Raw genomic sequence first — 19,825 nt, 5'->3', positions numbered from 1 at the left:
CCAGCTTCCATAAAACTCTTTCTCTCTAAAGAGCCCTAGATTCCCAAATGCCCTTACGGATTAACTTACGTAATATAAAGAGATAGAGAAAGACGCTAAATGGAGATTCAAAAGGCAGGGAGGAAGGTTAACCGGAAGAGAGACAACTGGTTTGATTCCCTGCACTCCATGGTGGAGGCAGGGGGTGGGGCTAAGGGCTAGGTAATGCAAACTAATATGGAACATTTTTCTATCATGTCTCTCATAGCGTAGGCTAACATATCGGACGTATAACACCGTAGAGCATATGTAAGGGGTTAATTCGGCTCCTCAAGTGGCAGAAAAAGATGCAACGGCAGCAGCAAGGCTCAGCAAGATAAGCGAACAGGCGGCGAGTGATGGGATGGCGACATGACTTGATAGGGTGTCGATGGTCCACAATGCAAGTATTATTATTATTGCTGTAAACAAATTTGCACTTTGGAAGAAAACACCTGCACAATGCAAGCGTAATGTGCATGTGTACGTTGTTCCTTTGCGACATTTGTTATCACCTTTCAGCACAACAAAAACATATACACTAATTACAGTCCACTACTGGAAGAGTCATTGGCAAGTGAGCACTCGTCAACTCTCACATTCGCTTTTCATCGCAGTAGGTGCACTTATGCTGCCAGGTTGTATTGAAGTCACGCAAGCGCGAACCATGTCGAGAATGACGCTGACCGCGACTCATTTCGCATGACTATCACTGATGTTAACGCTCAATAATTAGTATTGCATGCCACAGGAAGCTCGTCAGTGTCTTGGTGGTGGCATCTTGCTGACGTTTGTCCACTTGTGTGCGATAGAACGCACATTTCCACACCATGGGCACCATCATATCTACGAAGACAGGACATGGTAGACTTCATCAAAGCCTTAATTAACTTGTCCGTGTGTATCTATCAGTGTGCTTCAGTTAATTAATGCTGCGAATACAACAAAAAAAGGTCAGATAGACGATTTTTAACATGGAATTATTTTCAGATTAGGATGAGAGTTAAAAAAAGAACGAAAAGAAAAAGAAAGAGAAAAAAAAAAAAACAGAAAGGAGCGCGAAGTTACTCGTCATGTTTCGTCCATACCACGTGTTAACCTAATCAGACCCTAAGGCTCAGGCTTAAGTGGGAGGCTGCTGCACTCGAAAGAGTCTCGTTTTTCTTTTCTTTTTCTTGCTTTGCCTTATCGTTTATATTTAGTTAAAAAGGTCATTTCATCTGTTCTTCATCACATGGAGTGCCCCAAATTGATTTAGCCTGAGCGCAGGAGAAAGAACAGAAACGGCATCAAAAGAAAAAGAAAATGAGTGGGGGCCGGAAGATAGGTTTTTTCCACGTCTGTGTTTCTATCAAACGACTAAGGTTTGCAGTTCCGCGCGCGCAAACTGTGCGGCTAATGCTTAGAGTGGACGCGCGCTATAACAAGACGCTGACCAGCCGCGGGCGCCTCAAGTATCGTTACGGAAGCGCGCTTCTTGTCTAATTACGCCTCCAAACGAGCACGCGTTCGCCAGAAACGAGCGAATTCGAGAAAACAAAAATATCGGCGTGGTAAAGAGCGCGAGGAACATCTCGCGCTCTTGTTCCCGCTCGTCACGAAGAGCGCTCGGGCCCGCGAGCGTCCGCTACCGCGCGCAATGACGCGCATGCGCGCGTCTAGCGCGAGCCAATCGGCGGGCCCGATTCGAAACCCAGGGCCCCGGCGGCAGAGTACGCTGTGCGGCCAGCGGCTTCCCTCTGCTGCCCGGACTCCGAAGGAAGGCCCCCCGTAGAAAAGGCGCGCTCCTTCTCGCCAGACCCTGGGCCAGTCGCTGAGCGGTCGAGGGGGGTCGGCACGCCAAACTGTTGCTGCGCCGGCCGCAGACGGGGCCCATGCCGCACGCAGCGCAGCTGTCTCGCGCCTGGGTGAGTGACCGGACATCTGTGTCCTCTGGCTTTGAAACTCGCGCCTCCACTGGCAGGTGAGGGCCGGAGTCAGGGAGCGCGTGTTCATAGCATGTTGTCGCTCCAAACACCGAAAGAACCGGTGGGGAGAAAGTGTCAGGCCAAACCGAAACGATCGCCAGAACATGTGCTACTGAAACGCATCGCGAATTTGTCAACGGGCGCCTGGCATTGCTTCAGACACTGTGCGTGCACAGTGCCTGATGCAACTGGTTCCTTCGGTTAGTACCTCAGTAGTAAGTAAATTTTGTTGAGACGGCAATCTGAGCTCCTGTGGCTTACTCGCGCTAACGCGTCGTGTGTACAATGTCATAACAAGTAAAACCAGCATTGACCGATTTATCATTCGTTAACTTCATAGTTAATTTTTGTGCGAAGCTACGATTTCTTTTCTCGACTACATTTTCAGAACGATTAGCACTACTTTTAATTTTGAAAATCGCATTATCGCCGTAGGATAATGCGGAACGTAGGCCGTACCATACCAACTTGTAACTTTTGGTTGCGTCGCTATAGACAGTTTGATGATTCCTTCATGCAGCTTCAGAGTTCTTGATCAAGTTATGAAATGCACTGTACCAGTCTATTGCAGATAACGAAAAAGATTTTTACCGTAAACGTGCATCTTAGTCCTGTTACCATTAGTACTACTCAGGACAGCAGGATCCTTTAGACAGGTTCATTTCAGACCCAGTTTCACATCCGTATCACTTTGCCTGCATGATTCTCATCTGTGTTAGGTTATGTGTGCCTTTTCTTTAGCACATTTGAGGCTATCCCCTCGCTATTTTTCATTATAATTCTCTGCGTTAAATAATTGCCTTCGCTCCTCGTCTGTAATAATAAATTGTCAAGAGCGCCTTATAAAACTGAAGCTTTTAATGATACGGAGAAGTTACGAAGTTTAAACTTTGTGTCTACCTTATGCATGTTTAAGAATGCGTTTTGTGACATGCACATTTATTTCTCACTCTTCTCCTTGTCATCACTATAAAAACACTTGGGTAAGTTTCCCTAATCTTAACGAGCAAATCATTGCGCTAGCTGAAAAGTTCGAGACTAATGAAACAGCAGGTAGCGTTTTCTGATGAGGAACCACGTGATTCATGAGACAATGAAAGTTCAACGAGAAACCTTGCAGAGAGCGAGTCTGGCATGAAGAATATTACGTTAGCCAAAAATGGCACCAGCGAACAAACACTTAAAAAAAAGGTGGGCTATCTTCGAGTGATATTTTTTTATTGTTGCACGAGGTCTTTCCAATTCCGAATAAGGCATTCGCTATATCATACATGACTCGCGTTATTGAGAACACTTGTAAAACAAAGAAGCAATACAAAAAAAAAAAGGTACAACCTGATATGAATGTCCCGAAAAAAATCAGGAGACCTCGCTGGCACGTGTTACTTAGAGCAAAGGAAATGGGGTACCTAGTGAAGCCTGCGTTGCCTAATTCGCTAGGGGAAGTTTTATCCAGTAATGTACTTCGATCGCTGACGTTGAACCTCTGTTCTAAGCGCCGGTTATAAACACTGAAACTCTGACATCTGTAACAAAAGTTGACAGCCGCTGACCGGTGTTGCAGCGCAACATCTGTAGGAAATGGGCAAGGGTTATAGATACGTGAAAATGGGCCAGGGTTGAGTTGCTGCCGGAGGATCTAGCCCTTTTTTGCACGCTACTGGGCGCCTGAGTGCCGCTTTCTGGGAATGAACTGACTCCCTACGCAAGCCTTCTAATATGCTTTTTCGTATGCTTTTTCATGTTTTAAATATAAAGTGATCTCACCATGCCAAGCATAAAGGACAACATATGACGGGTGCTACGGTGAACAATAAGATTTGTCTTCCTCTTGCATTGAACAGCTTTGTCAGAGCCTGGTGAAGTTAGGTCTATGGCGGCTTGATATTAGAAAAGTCATATTTCTTTCACCTGAAATGGCGTAATCTTACGATTACTTTGGCTTGAATCCTGTTCATTTCTTTATTATGCACATCTTTATTTCCCGGTGATAACGGTTGGTGTGCCTCTCAAACCACTGACGAAGCGCGAAAAGTAAGACTTGCAATAGAATCGTTATCTTATGTCGGAGCTGAAGTCCCGTTTCGGCCTTCTTTTATGCAGCAACGGAAAAGTCTTTGTTTATGCAGTCAGGCCACGAATGCTAGTGCTATGTACTTTTTTTTTTTTACAGAATGCAACGTTATAGCTTTATACCGGGTGTCCCACGTAACTTGAGCCAAACTTTAAAAATATGCACATGCCACGTAGCAGGACAGAACCAAGGTAATGATGTTTGCCGTCGCTTCAAGATATTCAAATTATATTGCATTCCAACTAATAACATAATTAGTCAATTAATTAATTAACTTCTAAAATATTATACTTAGATCAAAGGTGTCAATGAGAAAATTGTAGAGCAACATGAAAAACTCTCGATACAGCTTTCTGTTGCTTAACACGTGCTACATGAGTGAGTGAGTGTTTTTCCAAGCATGGGAGAAGCCCGCGAAAACACGCAAAACTGCCACGCGACTGGCTGCCCGAGGCACTTTGCGTGTTTTCGCGGGCTTCCTTCATTCTTGGAAAAACGCTTTTGTGTAGCACGTATTGAGCAACAGAAAGCTGTATCGAGAGTTTTTCATGTTGCTCTACAATTTTCTCATTAACACTTTTCATCTAATTATAATATTTGGGAAGTTGATTAATTAAGACTAATTATGTAATTAGGTGGAATGGAAAAATAGTCCGAGTATCTCCAGGAAGGGAACGATGAGCAGCGAAACGTTAATCGGTGCACAGTATTCTGAAGTGGCACACGTCACTATCACAGCCTATCTCGTAGGGCCGTAGGCCCCATGAGGTGAACTAGCGGTCTGGGCGCCTTTAGCGCATACGTCAGATGCTGTATCCTGGTATATTTTGCTCTGGCAGCTGTACAGTGTTTAATACGGGAGATCTCTCGGTACGATAGCCTAATAATAATAATAATAATAATAATAATAATAATAATAATAATAATAATAATAATAATAATAATAATAATAATAATAATAATAATAATAATAATAATAATAATAGGTTAATATTGGTTTATTGAGTACATGACAAAACCGAGGAAGGGAAGCAAGAGGCGGTACACCCGTTGACTAAGGCCTGCCCTTCTAGTAAGAAAAAAAAAAAAGTAATGGCCAATGGTAGCAATGACTCCTGCTGCAACTGATGCACAGAAGATGTGCGATTGTTGCCCTGAATATGCACAAATTGACTATTTCGCGCGAAGGGGAAGCATTCAAAGCGATATAGCAAGGTTTAGCATTGCGCTGAAGGTGTCTCCTGGCGTGATGAGCAGCCCAGCCAACGCGCGGTTGCAGGCGTCGCACCTCGACGGTGCGCGAGATGAGACCGAAGGCGTTCGTCAGGGCCCAAAGAAAGGATTGGATAGATGTGCCTTGACGTTTGCTGCGCGTTCCGCTTAGACCAGCGCATGCACCACGGTGGGATATATGGACGCACAGCTGTTCAGCCGAAACGTGTGTGCGCACATCATTCCAGCGGCGGGAGCCAGCAGAGTCGAAACGCACTGCGGGTCTCTGGAGACCTTCTAACCTTGCACGCGTGGGCCGCGCCAACGCGTCGATAGTGTGTCATCACCACGGCGGCGGCACCAAGTTGCCTAGAGCGTTCATGTAATTGCTGTCGCAATAAAACAAAGCCCGCGGAAGGCGGGAAGGCGAGGAAGAAGACGGAACTATCTTGTTCGCCTTTGCGTTATGGTCTATTCATATGCCTTTATTTACAAGAGGGAACTCACAAAAATCTCCGCCTGGCATTCGTTTTGGCCCGACGTGAGAGAAATAATGTAAAGAATATAATACAGGTTGTGCTGGCGACTGCCGCATGGCAAACGCATCGGTGGCTTTTTCAAAAAATCGGCTGTCTAGTAACTGAGGCTCTAGCCTTACTCCTTTACATCTACAACCTTGGTAGATAGCCCACGCGTGAGAGTAACCGCCTATACGCTGCACTGACCGCCGTGCTACATGTGTTTCCACCGGCCGGCTACTGTTCTTCTCCTACCCAGGTCATTCGCCGAAACAGAACATTTTTAAAGTTATGATTAAGGATCGCGATATATATGTGAGCTAAAATAATACCCTTTGAACCCCTTCGTGTCGTCTCCCGCAAACTTCCACGCAAAACCATGCGACCTTTAGTCGCAATTCCGTTCGCCGAAATAGAAGGATTAAAATGAGAATAAAATGGCAATTAAGGCAGGTCGTAGTGAGTAAATTTGTTCGAAAAATTTTCTCAGATGTCAAAACAACTCCAAGACAGCGAAATTAGCGATTGTTATCAAGCTTAGGTTGCAGCGTGTGTTATCCAAACTTTTTTTTTAGCTGCGCAGCTTACAATTATCGACAACGAGAAAGGAGAGCAACGACTGAGCACGTCGACAAAGAAGAGCACACATGTTCACCATCCTACCATCGTCGGTGACATTCTTCGCATTCCAGTACAGAAACCAGGCTAGCAGGAACCTTTCGGAATACCCACTTTAATTAAATAAAAGGCAGGACTGTTTCTTGAGATAGGAATAACTAAACAATAAAAACTACGAAGAAACCGCCAACGCTGTTATTAATATCATACCTATTTGAGCATTAATAATGCAAGCGCTTGAGCACGCCAATAAATACTGTTCCTCTTTTTTTTGTGTCTGTAAAGTTATTCAGAGGGGTTATCGAAGCAAACACAATTCGTCAGTGATTTTAGAAGCTGCATTTTTTTTTATGCAGAGAGAAAGAGAGAGAGAATAAAGGCAGGGACATTAACCCGATTTGAGTTTCTGGTTTCCTGCTCTGCTCTGGGGCGGGGGAAGTAGGGGTTGGAAAGAGGTCAAAGAGAGAGAAAGAGAGAAAAAAAAAAGAACAGGTAACAGGAGGGGCGTTCCAATTAGAGGCGTTCACACAGACCGGTATGGTTCTCAAGAAGCGCAGTAAAGCTTGCACGGCTATCTGATGCGATGTGAAGTCCCCGTCGATGTTGTAGAATTCTTTCTTCCGACAGAGGCTGGTCGGCCAACTGGTATAGAGCACGGCGGAAGGCGATTGTCTCTGCACACTGCATACTGCGGGCACTGGCACGGAATATGACGAATTGTTTTCTTCTCGCCGCAATAGCCACAGGGTGCGGTGTCGTCTATTCCTATGTGGAACCCGTTGGCACTGGTAAACGCGACGCCCAACCATAACCTACACAAAAGGGTCACGTCTCTTCGGGGATGTCTTGGTGGAAGTAGAAGGTTTGAGGTTGGATCCAGAGTGTATAGATGGTGGTGGTGGTGAAGGTGATATTGCAGCAGGCGGGGTTAGCCTGGCATACATAACCGGCAAGTGTTCCGCCTAAGCCTCCAATGAGTTGAGGTCAGGGGTTTGTCACCAGGTGTCAATGAGCCCCGAGTCTCGCAGGAAGACAATCAGCAGTCGTTGAACTCTTCCTGATTGCCGCGGGCCCTCCGGGAAAAACGACGTCTTCAAAGGTCCTGTGCGTAAGACCACTGTTTTGCAGGCTGTCGACCATCGCTTTTCTTTCTGTGTTAAACTGCGGGCATAGCTCCGGTTCTGCAGTGATCTTACGTGGAAGAGCCACATTGAAACTATTCTAGCATCTGCTAACCGCTATCTGGGCCTCATCAAACGTAGTCTAACACACGCCTCACCCCTCATTAGGAAACTAGCATACACCACATTAATTCGACCAAAGGTTGAGTACGCGTCGGGCTAATGGTACTTGGAAGAAGAGTACCTTGCTAATGATATTGAAGCTCTGTGAAATCGTGCTGCGAGATTAATTTTTTTCTAACTATTCACGAACAACTAGCGTCACACAGTTAAAACAGCGTGCTGAACTCAAGAATTTGTCAGTTTTACGCAAAATAGCACCCTTAACACTCTTTCATAAGCTTTATCACCACCCGTTCTTTCATGAGGATTTTTTTCATACCCCGTCCGCTATACTTCCTCGTCGTGATCATCCTTTACAAACTAAAATGCGTTTTTTGCCGCACATCACGATACGCTCATTCTTTCATACCACGCACTACAACCGAGTGGAATAACCGGCCATCTGACATTGCAACATAACTCGACTTTAATCAATTTCAGTAACATGTCCGGTCGTATCTAATGGCCTAAATGTTCTTCAACCATACTCGTCCCTTTTTATCGCTCTCTCTGTTCGTTTTTTCTTGTTTTCTCGGTTTTATATTTACTTACAGTTAAAAAGAACTGTTTCGTAGTGCTAAATTTCAGTGTTTTACATTGTATAATCATTGCATTGTTCTGCATTGCATAAAATGAAACTTTGACACAAGTTGGGCTTACGATGTTTTTTTTTTCGTTTTTTAGATGTTTTATTTCTATTTGCAGAGTGTGATTGCCATTAATGGTTTTGCGCGTCTCTTTTTTACCTTGTATATAGTTGTAATGTTAGCTTTGATGATGTTGCATTCCCCCCTATGTAATACCGTCTAACTGAGGGCCTTTTGGGTATACTGAAATAAAAAAAAATAAAAAAATGTTCGATGTCCCCAATGTCCCCACAGAAGGCACAGAGCGGGGAAGTGCAACGTCCAGTCTTGAATAACCAAGTCGAGTCGGTTCTGATGTGGTACAACAGCGTCGCTTCCGCGCGAATAAATCCATGAATCACACAGACTTGTTGGGGAGCCTTGTAGATCGCCCTAAAGTGATTACGGTTTGCATCCTTAGAGTTCTGAAAAATGTTTGGCGCTCTCACTGTTTGGGACGCTCTCACAGCGTTAGGCGTGCAAGAGCGTCAGATTTTTCATTTCCTTGAATTCCTACCTGGGATGGGATCCATTGAAATTTTACGTTAAATCCCTTGCTCATTAGATTTTTAATCAGTGCCAGAGACTGTCTTCTGCCTTTCAAACTTCTCTCGAGGTAGGCCACCATGTAGTCCTTGTAACGCTTACATTGAGTCCGTCACCACCACGACATCTCGTGCTGAATAGGTCCGTAGTTACCGCAACACCACGGCAATTGCGGTGCTTTCTACTCTTGTAGGCGAAACTACGCGATCCAGGCGGCCAGACCATGACGCATCAAGGGAGGGTATGCAGAATGCCGCTGCGCAGCTATCTGTTTGTGTGCACACCGACCCGTCTGTGTACAGTTGTAGGTGGCTTTCATACGCTGTGCTCAAGTGGTCAAGTACAAGAAACTTTGCTTCGGCAGTTGGAATGGTGCGCTTCGCCGGTCACTGGGGTACACTGAGGCTGCAGGTAACGTCCGAGAAACATCGTGGCGGGTCGAGGCGACTCCGTCTAGGCCATTTCAATCCTAAAAATCGGAAGGTGTTCAGCGCTGCATACAAATGCGAGCGACTTCTTGTTCTTAGCCGCCGGCGATCGTTCCTGCGGGGGACTCGCCTAGCCTTAGTAGCTGCGTCAACAAGGCTTGAGATGCCAAAAGTCGGAGTGGAAGAGACTCTGCTTCATTAATAACTATCTTGTTTGAAACCGCCCGAGGAACTCACATCGCCAAGCGAAGTCCCTTTCTATGTACTGCCTCCAAGCCCTCAAATTTACTCGGTGATGGTGATCAGACTGATCAACTGATAAAGAATGCGGCTTGTTATCAGTGCAGCGTTCAGTTTAAGCATGGACATAGGATTGTTTCCCCAACGTACACATGCCATGCGACGAGGTGCGTTGACTCTTTGTACTGATGCAAAAAGTCATGCATGAAATGTGCTCCATTCACTTAAATGTGGTGCATTGTTGCGCAAGTATGCGGAGCATCCTTGCAGCATCTGTCCTAGACAGCGGGATTGATAGGCAGTGGTCTTCTACATAAGCTAAACTAATAACTTGATCGGCACGTTTTTTCATGCAGAGAGAGAGAAACGAGAAGGGAAATGTAGGGAGGTTAACCAAGGACATGCCCGGTTGGCTACCCTACGCTTGGGGAGAGGGAAAGGGGAAGAATACATAAGAGGGAGCGAGAAGAAAAATAATAAAGAGTCAGTCATTCACAGAGTCAGTCGCAGAGGAAGGTCTACTGTCACAAGCGCTCATACAGTCCAGTCACCTTCAAGAAGTGCAGAAGGGCTTTTGTGGCCTTTCGCATGCAAGAATGCGTCGGTCATGGTCTCAGGATCTTTTACTCTGAGAGCCCTCTATTATCTAATAGGCTGAGTTGAGTTTGTAGAGTACGTCGTTGAGCGTCAAAGGATAGGCAATGACACAGAAACGGCTTTAAAGCTTTCTCGCACGCGAACAAATTGCACGCCGCACTTTTAGCCATTCCTATAAGGAATGAATAGGAATTTGTAAATGCGATGCCCAACCACACGCCAGACAGTAAAGTTGTTTCGCGACGACAGAGTCCAGGTGGCAGGCGAAGTCACAAGTTAGGGTCCAGAGAGTGCAAGCGTGAGTCGCTGAAACCCGGGGAATTACATCGTAGAAGTGTGATGTGGCGAGCAAGTGATTGAAGTTGCCGCACAGCATCCGTTCTTGAGAGTGGTATAGGCACCCGCTGATGTTTTTGATGAGCCGAGCGAGCAGTTTCATCTGCGCTGTCGTTGCCAACAATTCCGCAGTGGCTCTGCCACCACTGAAATACAATGGCGTGTCCTTTCTCGAGCGCGTGGTGATGAGCTTGCCTTATTTCGTACACTAGCTGCTCGTGTAACCCATGACGTAGGGCAATCTGCAGAGTTTGTACTTGTAGGGCTGCTTTAGAATCGCAGGAAATGGCCCAACGATTTGGCGGCTGCTGGAGCAAGTAATTGAGTGCACCTTGACGAGCCGCAAGTTCTGCTGCGGTCGACGTGGTGTTGTCAGAGTATTTAAACTGCAGAGAGACGGCGTCCGATGGAACAACCACTGCTCCGGCAGAGCTGTTGGAATTGATGGAACCGTCCGTGTAAATATGTGTTCGGTCAAAATAAGACTCGCGTAGGAGAAGCAGGGACAACTGCTTCAGGGCTAACGATGACAAGCCTGACTTCTTAGCTATCCCAGGAACTCTGTTATATAGTTACCCGCTGTGGTGGCTCAGTGGATATGGCGTTATGCTGCTGAGCGAGCACCACCTAGATAGCCCAGGCATACGCACTCCGATCTATGACGTCATGCTACCTGGCCAGAAAATTTCCATTGCCAAGGCTGGCGTGACGAAAGCGGTGACGTCAAAATCACTGTTGCTTACGCGGGAGCATCCCCATTAGATTCTATGGCAGTCGGGCAAGGTAGCATGACGTCATGATGGGCGTGCGTAGGCCTTGTGCTATCTAGGTGGTGTTGGTTCGATTCTCCGCCACGGCGGCCGCGTTCTGACGAGGACGAAATGCGAAAACACTCGTGCACTTGGATATAGGTGCACTCTAAGCAACAAATGGTGGTCAAAATTGTGCGTCCTCCACTGTATACGGATTACATTACAGCTCACTGTCCCCCTTCAGGACATTAAATCCCACAATTTATTTTCACTTGAAATAATACCATTATCGAGCTCCTAAGTTGGGCAGGTCAGAATGGCTAACGTTCAAGCAGGCGAATTTAGTTTCTGTGAAACAAGGCTACAACTAAACCGGCAGTTTATGCAGGTCACGATAGAGTGAGCTCATCGGGCAGCGAAAGGACGAGTGGATAAGCGACGCCACGTGACAGGAGGCGAGCCTGTTCGCCGCTTTTGAGGTTATTGATAGTGCCCTCTGAATCAGGGCTTTATGGCACCACCCCATGGGGAAGTTTTATGAGGCGACATGGGTAAATGTAAGGGGAAGACATACGGAAATGGAACGGAAATTAGGTAGCAACGTTGCGACAATACAATTAACTATACTAGGTGTTTCTGCGAAGACCTCAAGCAATTTTTAAAATAGTCTGTGGCAGATAGCACAATTCTAGTCCTTGAGCTGGTCTACTTGAACAGGTGGACATTACTTGCACGAGAAATTGAAATGCATAATAGATGAATTAACAAAAATACTAATTAAGTTTTTAACCAATTACTTTACGGCACATATTGCAATTTACAACTTGTAGCCGTTTGCAAGGTAGATCCACTTGGAATGAATTGTGAGGATGGCACCAGTTTTGAGATATTAATACCCGAACTTTGCGAAGAAATACATTAGCGGTCCGGTTACGTTTGTGCTTCAGTGTATAATACGGCCTTTTGTTAAAGGAGTAAGCGGAACGACATTGAATTTTTACCGCAAGTTTGAAGGCGCATGTCTCGAAAATGGCGTCATTCACAGAATTATTTTCAAGTGAATATGACTTGCAGTATCGACAATTATAATTTGCAAATTGCAATATGGGCCGCAATGTGATTACTTAGAAATTTAAGTGGTGAAGTTTTGCTAATTAATCGATTATGCATTTTGATTTCTCGGGCAAGTAATGTCAGCCTCTTCAAGTAGACCAACTAAAGATAAATGATACAAAGCGTTTCGTTCTGCTTACTTCTTGCACTGAGAGAAATATGGAGAAGCAGCACGCCCGACATTAAATGTCCATGCCAGAATGTACGTCGATCCTTTTCTTATTCTATGAGGTTGAGGTCTTTTTTACACCTGGCTGGAGCGATGGTGCTCAAAGTGATTTAAAGTGCCGACAAATTCTCTCCTTAGGGAGTTCGTAATCTACCCGTCCCCACGAGTTTCCAGGGATATATTGGATGACTGGTAAAAGCTTTCCAGTTTTTCTCTTTTCTCTGAAACATGCTTCAAACACAGTACACGATGGTCAAATAGTGACAGGGAAAAGGTTGTGACAGGTTGGCGAAGGTGTGTCAATCACGGTCATAATCACGCTTTTTGTCGGTGACTAGTTCTCAATGTTTTAGCTATGCGAATGTGACCGACACCGCATGCGGTACTTCTGCGTGTACTTGCAAACGCGTTCACCTCGTAATCCTCTGCGGACACGGCCTATATACGCAAAGGCCGGCATTGCTCCCTTTAACATTTTCGCGAGACCAACGGGAAAGATATTAAATAACTTCGAGCTCAGGGCTTTTTATTTATTCGCTAAGGTATCTGGCTATCCGCTGATGCCGAACGAAATCTAATGCAATATTCCTCAAACGCATTTGAAATCGCCTCGTGCCGGTCAATGTCGAATGCACCCTTGATGTCAAGAAAGATAGCAGCTGTCGGAAAACGACGTCATTTCCGATATGCCATGGGGTTTACTTGGTCAATAACGCCGCAGTAGACATCGATGAAATTATTGAAACATTGTCATCGCTTCCTCGCTTACCTCACTTTTGCGTGAACCATTCCAGCCGCATCAAAACCACGTATTTCAAGTTTGCCTGACATAACTCGCCAGTGCCACAGGTCCATTTTCACTATCTCACTTTTCTTCCAGTGTATCGACGCAGTTTCGGATGCCCAAGAGAGAGAGAGAGAGCAAAGAGGAAAGGCAGGGAGGTCAACCAGATGAACGTGTGGTTTGCTACCCTACACTGGGGTTCAGGGAAATGGGGAATTAAAAGAGGAAAAGAGGAAGAAAGTGAGCACTGTGTATGCAGCGAAGCATCATGACACCAAAGTCAAGCCCGATAGCTGGTGATGTGCGTTGAAGACATCTGGCATGAACCAAGGGCCAGTGGTCGTTGCGTGAATAGGAGACGGCGGGTGAGCCATGGGGCTTACTCGAGACTTGCAAGCACTGGCTTAAGGGCATCCAGTACTTTCACTGCACTTCGCGCTGACGGAGTATGCAGCTTGGTTAAGAGTATACGAAGGGTATTTATCAGGGACCGAAGCATCACAACCACTTGCTGGTCTTCTTCGGGCAATTTATCGGGAGTCGGAATTGTGGACTCTACCGCGGTGCACTGTATCCTTTGATGTGACTGTGGTTCCGGCTGTGGCATCGGCTGTGACATCGGTTGTGGCTCCGGCTGTGGCCTCGGCTGTGGCTTCAACTGTGGTGTCTGCAGTGGCGTCGGCTGTGGCCATGGCTGTGGCTTCGACTGTGGCTGCAACTGTGGCTTGAGCTGTGGTATCGGCTGTGGCTTCGGTTGTGGCTTCTGCTGTGGCGGCGGCTGTAGCTTTGGTAGCCCGGGCCAGGCTTCAGTATTGGCGTTCTCCGGCCCGACATTGTCAGAGTTATACTCGACTCCGCCAGGATTAAAGGGCAGTGGTTGAGGAGTTGTCGGATGTGCCACGCTCTTTATAGAAGAATCTACGTTCTTTGAAGACCGAAGGCGTCGGGAGCGTCGCTTTCCAATGGCCACAACAGCTTCCCGACGAGACAAACGGTCTTTTGCCATCTGCTTAAAGACCGCTCTTTCCTTCCTCATTTTGGGGCAGTCCTTTGAGAGAGCATCATGGGACCCAATGCAATTGGGAGCATTTGAGAACCGTGGCTACACAGGAGCCTGCAGCGTGGGGTTGGGTACAGCGCGAGAAAACTCTCGTGTTCTCGCACACAGCGCTCACGTGTCCCCGCCTCAGGCAGTTACGGCATTGGAGTGGCCTTTGGATAAATGGACGCACTGGGTGTTTAAAGTGGCACACCTTGACGTATGAGGGAACATATTCGCCCTTGAAAACTACCTTCACACAGCGAGATGTGCCGAATCGAGACACATGCGTGATGGCGAAGCCATCAACCGCTGGCTTAACTAAAATCGGCAAGTCGGCGCCGGAGATGGATACGTCCACGTCGTAGATGACATCAGTAGTGGTGTCACTGTCCAGAGGAATGTACGAGCGGACCTTCATGCCGCCAAGTTCCCTAAGTTTGCTCAAAATGATCCGCGCCGTCTCATGTACGACGTCAATAGCCAAGACATTTTTTCGTGCGTTGACTCTGACGTCCGTGACTTGATTTGGCGTCACCGCTTCGATATGCACCGAGACAGACTGTCTGTTGAGTCGCTTCTGGTTGTCGGTAGCGAGTTCTCGTATAAATAGAATTGTACTGACTGTGCTATTCCGAGTTTGTCCAACAGTCAACGTGCTTGAAGACAGGTAAGCCCTGGTGTTTCTTCGTTTCGCCTTGCGGCTCCTCACAAGCTGAAAGTCGTCATCCGAGAAGTCCTCACTGCTGTGCCAGTAGACACTGGGATCGTCGCGGTCGGTGTCGCTCTGGAGGCCAGTCCGCTTCCTATAGACGCAGCCACCGCTGAAGTCGCCATTCCGAGCAGAGGCGCAGAGACGTCAACTTGCATCCGTGCAATAATCCATCACGGCTACCCGGAGATTTACACAGAAATCAGGCGAAAAACAAAACGGATGCCCAAGAGATGTACAAAAATGGTCGCAGGTCTCCTGACCTACAAGAATAGTGACTGTGTTACTTAGGTATGCACCTGCAACTGTGAACGATTGTCTTGATGTTCCGTTTCCGCCCCAAGAGCTACGTGTGGCGATTTATGTTTCAACGCCATCGAGTGTGTCTGGGAACAATGAAATCACCTACCCTATTTCAAGCCATCTCGGCGCTCGACGGCCTGAAGCTTTCCCATAATGGATGTCCAAGAGATGTACAAATATAGGAAAGCTTCAGACCGTCGAGCGCTGAGGTGGCTTGAAATAGGGTAGGTGATTTCATTGTTCCCAGGCCCACTCGATGGCGTTGAAACATAAATCGCCACACGTAGCTCTTGGGGCGGAAACGGAACATCAAGACAATCGTTCACAGTTGCAGGTGCATACCTAAGTAACACAGTCACTATTCTTGTAGGTCAGGAGACCTGCGAGCAGAAATTTATGGCACTGCGTTTATTTCCAATGCTCGAAAATGATTTACTTGTTGTGGACGCAGTCCCGAACAGCGCGCGATGTATTCGACAATGTTTCGCTTGAGTGCATGCTTAATGAAAATGACTTACAGTGTTGTCTTTCCAGTTTTTCCAAGTTTTCATTATTTTGTGTGCGCAGCAGGAGCCATTAGGTTTAAGAGGGATTTAGTTAGCAGGTATTTTACCTCGGCGCAACGAAGAACCTCGCGCAGATCTTCATATAGGGCGTCAACGCATGTAAATGAAGTTTATGCTGCGATGCTGCGTATTGCTGCGCACATTGATACTCTTGTGCCAACTTCTGCTTCATCTGGAAGCACCCTGCAACCATAGAAATATTCTGATTCACTTCGAAAAGCATCCCAGTTAGTGTATCATGCATAAAAACATTGGAGCCCAGCCAACAATCTCAGTTGAACATAGGTTAGCAAGTGATCGCTGCCTTACGTTTGAACGCCTGTGCACCAAGCAGCAAAAGACGAAAAGCACCTTGAAGCTACAGTTAAGTCAAGACAGTTGCCGTGCGTTGTATCGCGGAGAATCGTTAGTGAGTTGTCCTTGAGGATGACGAGATAATTTCTATGAATAAAGCGGAGTAGTTGTCTTTCTGAAATGGTTGTGACGTTGCCAGCGCACGGCACAGACAGTGGTGCGCGTTGAAGTCGCGAATGATAAAGTGAGTGAAATTGGCTGTTCGGTGATACTTATTGTGATCAAAAAGCTTTGTGAACTTCATATTCGGCATGTAATATCACTGAAGAGCCAACATCTACAACAAACGGAATAAATTACACGTAAACATGCACAATCGGAGCTGTCTAATCTACCTGTGCTTCTTATGTACTCGTACGTCTTGCAGTTTTCTTTTCGTGGTGTCATCGATGACTATGACCGTGCGAATTGACTCACTAGTGATATTCTGTAGTGATACCTTTATTTAAGTTATAATAGCTACTGTGGCAAATTTACTCTGATGATATCTCACTAGTGGTTCAAACAATAGCAATATACCCAGAACTTGCGAAGAACCGCGTACATCTTACTCGTTCCTGTATGCGTGACTCACCAATTACTAAGAGCATATTTATTCAAATATGATCTGCTGTTTGCTTTTGTTTACATACGACACGGAAGCTTGTTTAGACAACCTGCAAACTCTTGAAAAAGTAAGCGTGTGATATATGTTACCAGTAAAGCCTTATTATGTAAAGGTGTTTCTACCCAAGATACTGCAAAAGTACTCGATTTGGACGCATGTCAAATCTTGCCTATGTGATTATCATTAATTTTGCTTGTATGTATCTTGACGGAGTTTTTTATTCGATTGACTGTTGGAACAAGTAATGACTCCGTTTTCTTGCGGCCCTCACAAAGACGACATGTTATGTGGCCATAAACACGTGTTAAAACAGCTGAACTTTTCAGCTGTGAGAATCCCAACTGGCCCTGGAAACATGAAACGTCGAAGTTTAAGCTTTGCAGAGTGTAATAAATTTTCGTTGGATACCCAACAACGTGCATGTAGACCGCGGTCGCTCAGCAACACATGTTGGCCGTAGATGGAGTAAAGACATTATGTAAAAGCACCATCTAGGGCGAGCTAACGCACCATCACGATGACTGAAAGGGTCATTTAATTTATGGAGTTCACAAGCACATGGAACACAGACTCGGACATAAACATTTATCTTGCGTAGTGATTTGCTTGGCGGAACAGGAAAGCAATTATTCATCGCACGTGTACTATAACAGGCCAAATTTTTATGAACAAGAATTGATTAAAGCATGTGGAGGCAGGACAGCTCACTGCTGCGCTGTCATATTAAGTAAACGTTCAAGGACAAAACCCTCCACTTGAAAGGATACGAAACAAAACATAACTCATCCTAGGATCCCACAAGAATTGAGGACGCATTGACTAAACTTCTGCATGAGTTACTTGCGCACCCTAGCGTAAATTAGACGCTTCACAGCGTAACTGAAATGAGTTCGAAAGTGAGATCAAGTATTCTGGTGTCCCAAAAGGTAGTAGCAAAGGATACCCGATCTAAACAAATGCCAGCTATTCTATGGCTGCAAACGAGAACGAGGGCTTTAAGAGAAAAAACGCTTGCCGGCTCTATGGGAGAACCTTGTTCACTGGAACAATTAGCTTAATGAGGGCATAGCTCATGAGACGCTCGTCGAATAACTTGTGCCACGGTCGTTAAGCAGCACGAAAGCGAGAAGTGGGGATGATGTCATGGTGTTAATTTAGAAAATAGACGAGAGACTAATGTACACTCGCACCGGGCGTTTCAAGGATCAGTAAAAACTCAAGCGAGTGCAGCGTATGTAACCTATTAAAACTGCCGAATACTTGAGGAAACATTTGTTCTTCGTCACGGATGCCTGAATTAAGATTTATATTATAATCGATCACCTAATATCTAATATGTAATACATTAGTTAGGCAGCCATCGCGGCCGTTACATTTGCTTGGCATGCAGGAAAAAAGCTTTTGGCCCTCCGGCAGTTTTTCAATTTGCACTTCCATCGTATGGTGGTGTCACACTGCGCATCAAAAGCATGGCCTGCTGGTAACAAGTTCTCGCCGTGCACTTTGAAGTGGCTGCTGGAAGAACTCGATGATGGCGATTCTCGCAACGCCAGGGCTAAAAGTACTTGACACTTTAAGGGGCAGACAGCGGTGTGTCAGATTGCCTTGACGCAAAGCCAGCGGTCTAGTGGATCAAGAGTGTACTGCCTTCCGACAACGAACGAGCAGTGGATTGTTGGAGTTGTTTTCGATGATGCATCATATAAAGCTACGGCAGAAAGAACGTGGTCCGGAAGAAGGCAACACCGGCGAAGCTAATTGGTTTCTTTGCCTTCCTCCTATAGTCCCAATTTTCTTTCTTTCTTTCTTTCTTTCTTTCTTTCTTTCTTTCTTTCTTTCTTTCTTTCTTTCTTTCTTTCTTTCTTTCTTTCTTTCTTTCTTTCCTTCTTTTTTTCTTAATTTTTGGGCTACGTTTAAATGTTGCCTTAGAGAGAGCAGTCAACGCCCTTGCTACTTTAGAACCGAACTATATTTGGAGGCCAGTGGCCTTAGAAGGCTAAAAGCCAATGTCCTGCGGCCTGGTCGCCTTCTTCCTGACGCTGCTGTTAGGTGATGATATTCCACCTAGTTGGTGCCGCTGCACAGTCTCGACAGGCCTGCGCACCACGCCACGCTTGTACCGAAAATGTGCAGTGGAAGGGAACAAGAAAGTCCACGTGTTCCATAGTGCATCGCTGACCCAGGAGTGAAGACGTGCTTGAGCGCCCGTCGCTGATCGCGTTTTAGAGGATAGTGACACATAATGGCAATGTAGGCCTGCAAAATCGAGCCTCTTTAACGTACGGGGTCCATGGCATGCGTTTCTGTGTCTGTCACACACACATGTCGAGGTCTCTCCTCAGCTCTCACTGTCTACATCTAATGGTATTGTGTCCGTTAAGGAAGCAAGGGTCGTTCGCAGGCGTGATGAGCATTAATCCTGCGGTTAAAACGGTTAGAGCGGTTAGATGTGCGGTTAAAAACATTTGTGTTAACGAATGGTTAGCCGAATTGAATTTTCACGTATTTTAATGTAGGATACACAACGTATTACAGGCCGCGAGAAAAGTTAATTTATTGACAGTTTACACATAGAAACCAAGAATCGACAACTGCACTTTGCACTTGTCGCACCACCGCAGTGCACCTATCAATTCTACTGCGCGCTCAAACCACCCACGGAAAAGTCTGTTTTTGCAAAGCTCCCCTATTGCGGAAACTTTCGCACATCATGTATTTTCACCCTCACTAGATACAGCTGCACACTCACGAGACCGTAGATCACGCAGGACCAGAAATGTTTATGGTTAAAAAACAGGAGACAGACTATTTCTGTTGAGTCTTCGGTATGACCGCGAGTTAATCAATGCCGCTATTATTGAGCACTTCTTATTGAGGCAACGTGGTGCATGTTGGACGGCGCAGCTCATATCATTGATTGAAGGTTAAAGAATCCAGTGTGTTCGATGCTGATATAGTTCACT

General features: G+C 46.0%; 1 long non-coding RNA gene across 1 annotated transcript in view; it reads left to right on the top strand.

The window, feature by feature from the left end:
* The first annotated feature begins 1,800 nt into the window (after positions 1-1,800).
* LOC125941001 (uncharacterized) overlaps positions 1,801-19,825 on the top strand; it is a 54,721-nt gene continuing 36,696 nt past the window's right edge. Inside the window, exon 1 of the long non-coding RNA XR_007464148.1 lies at positions 1,801-1,925. This is a non-coding gene — a long non-coding RNA (uncharacterized LOC125941001). The remainder of the gene's footprint in view (positions 1,926-19,825) is intronic.

This window comes from Dermacentor silvarum, chromosome 1 (genome assembly GCF_013339745.2).
Source record: "Dermacentor silvarum isolate Dsil-2018 chromosome 1, BIME_Dsil_1.4, whole genome shotgun sequence".
Taxonomy (NCBI): domain Eukaryota; kingdom Metazoa; phylum Arthropoda; class Arachnida; order Ixodida; family Ixodidae; genus Dermacentor; species Dermacentor silvarum.
This window is presented reverse-complemented; position numbering and strand designations above follow the sequence as displayed.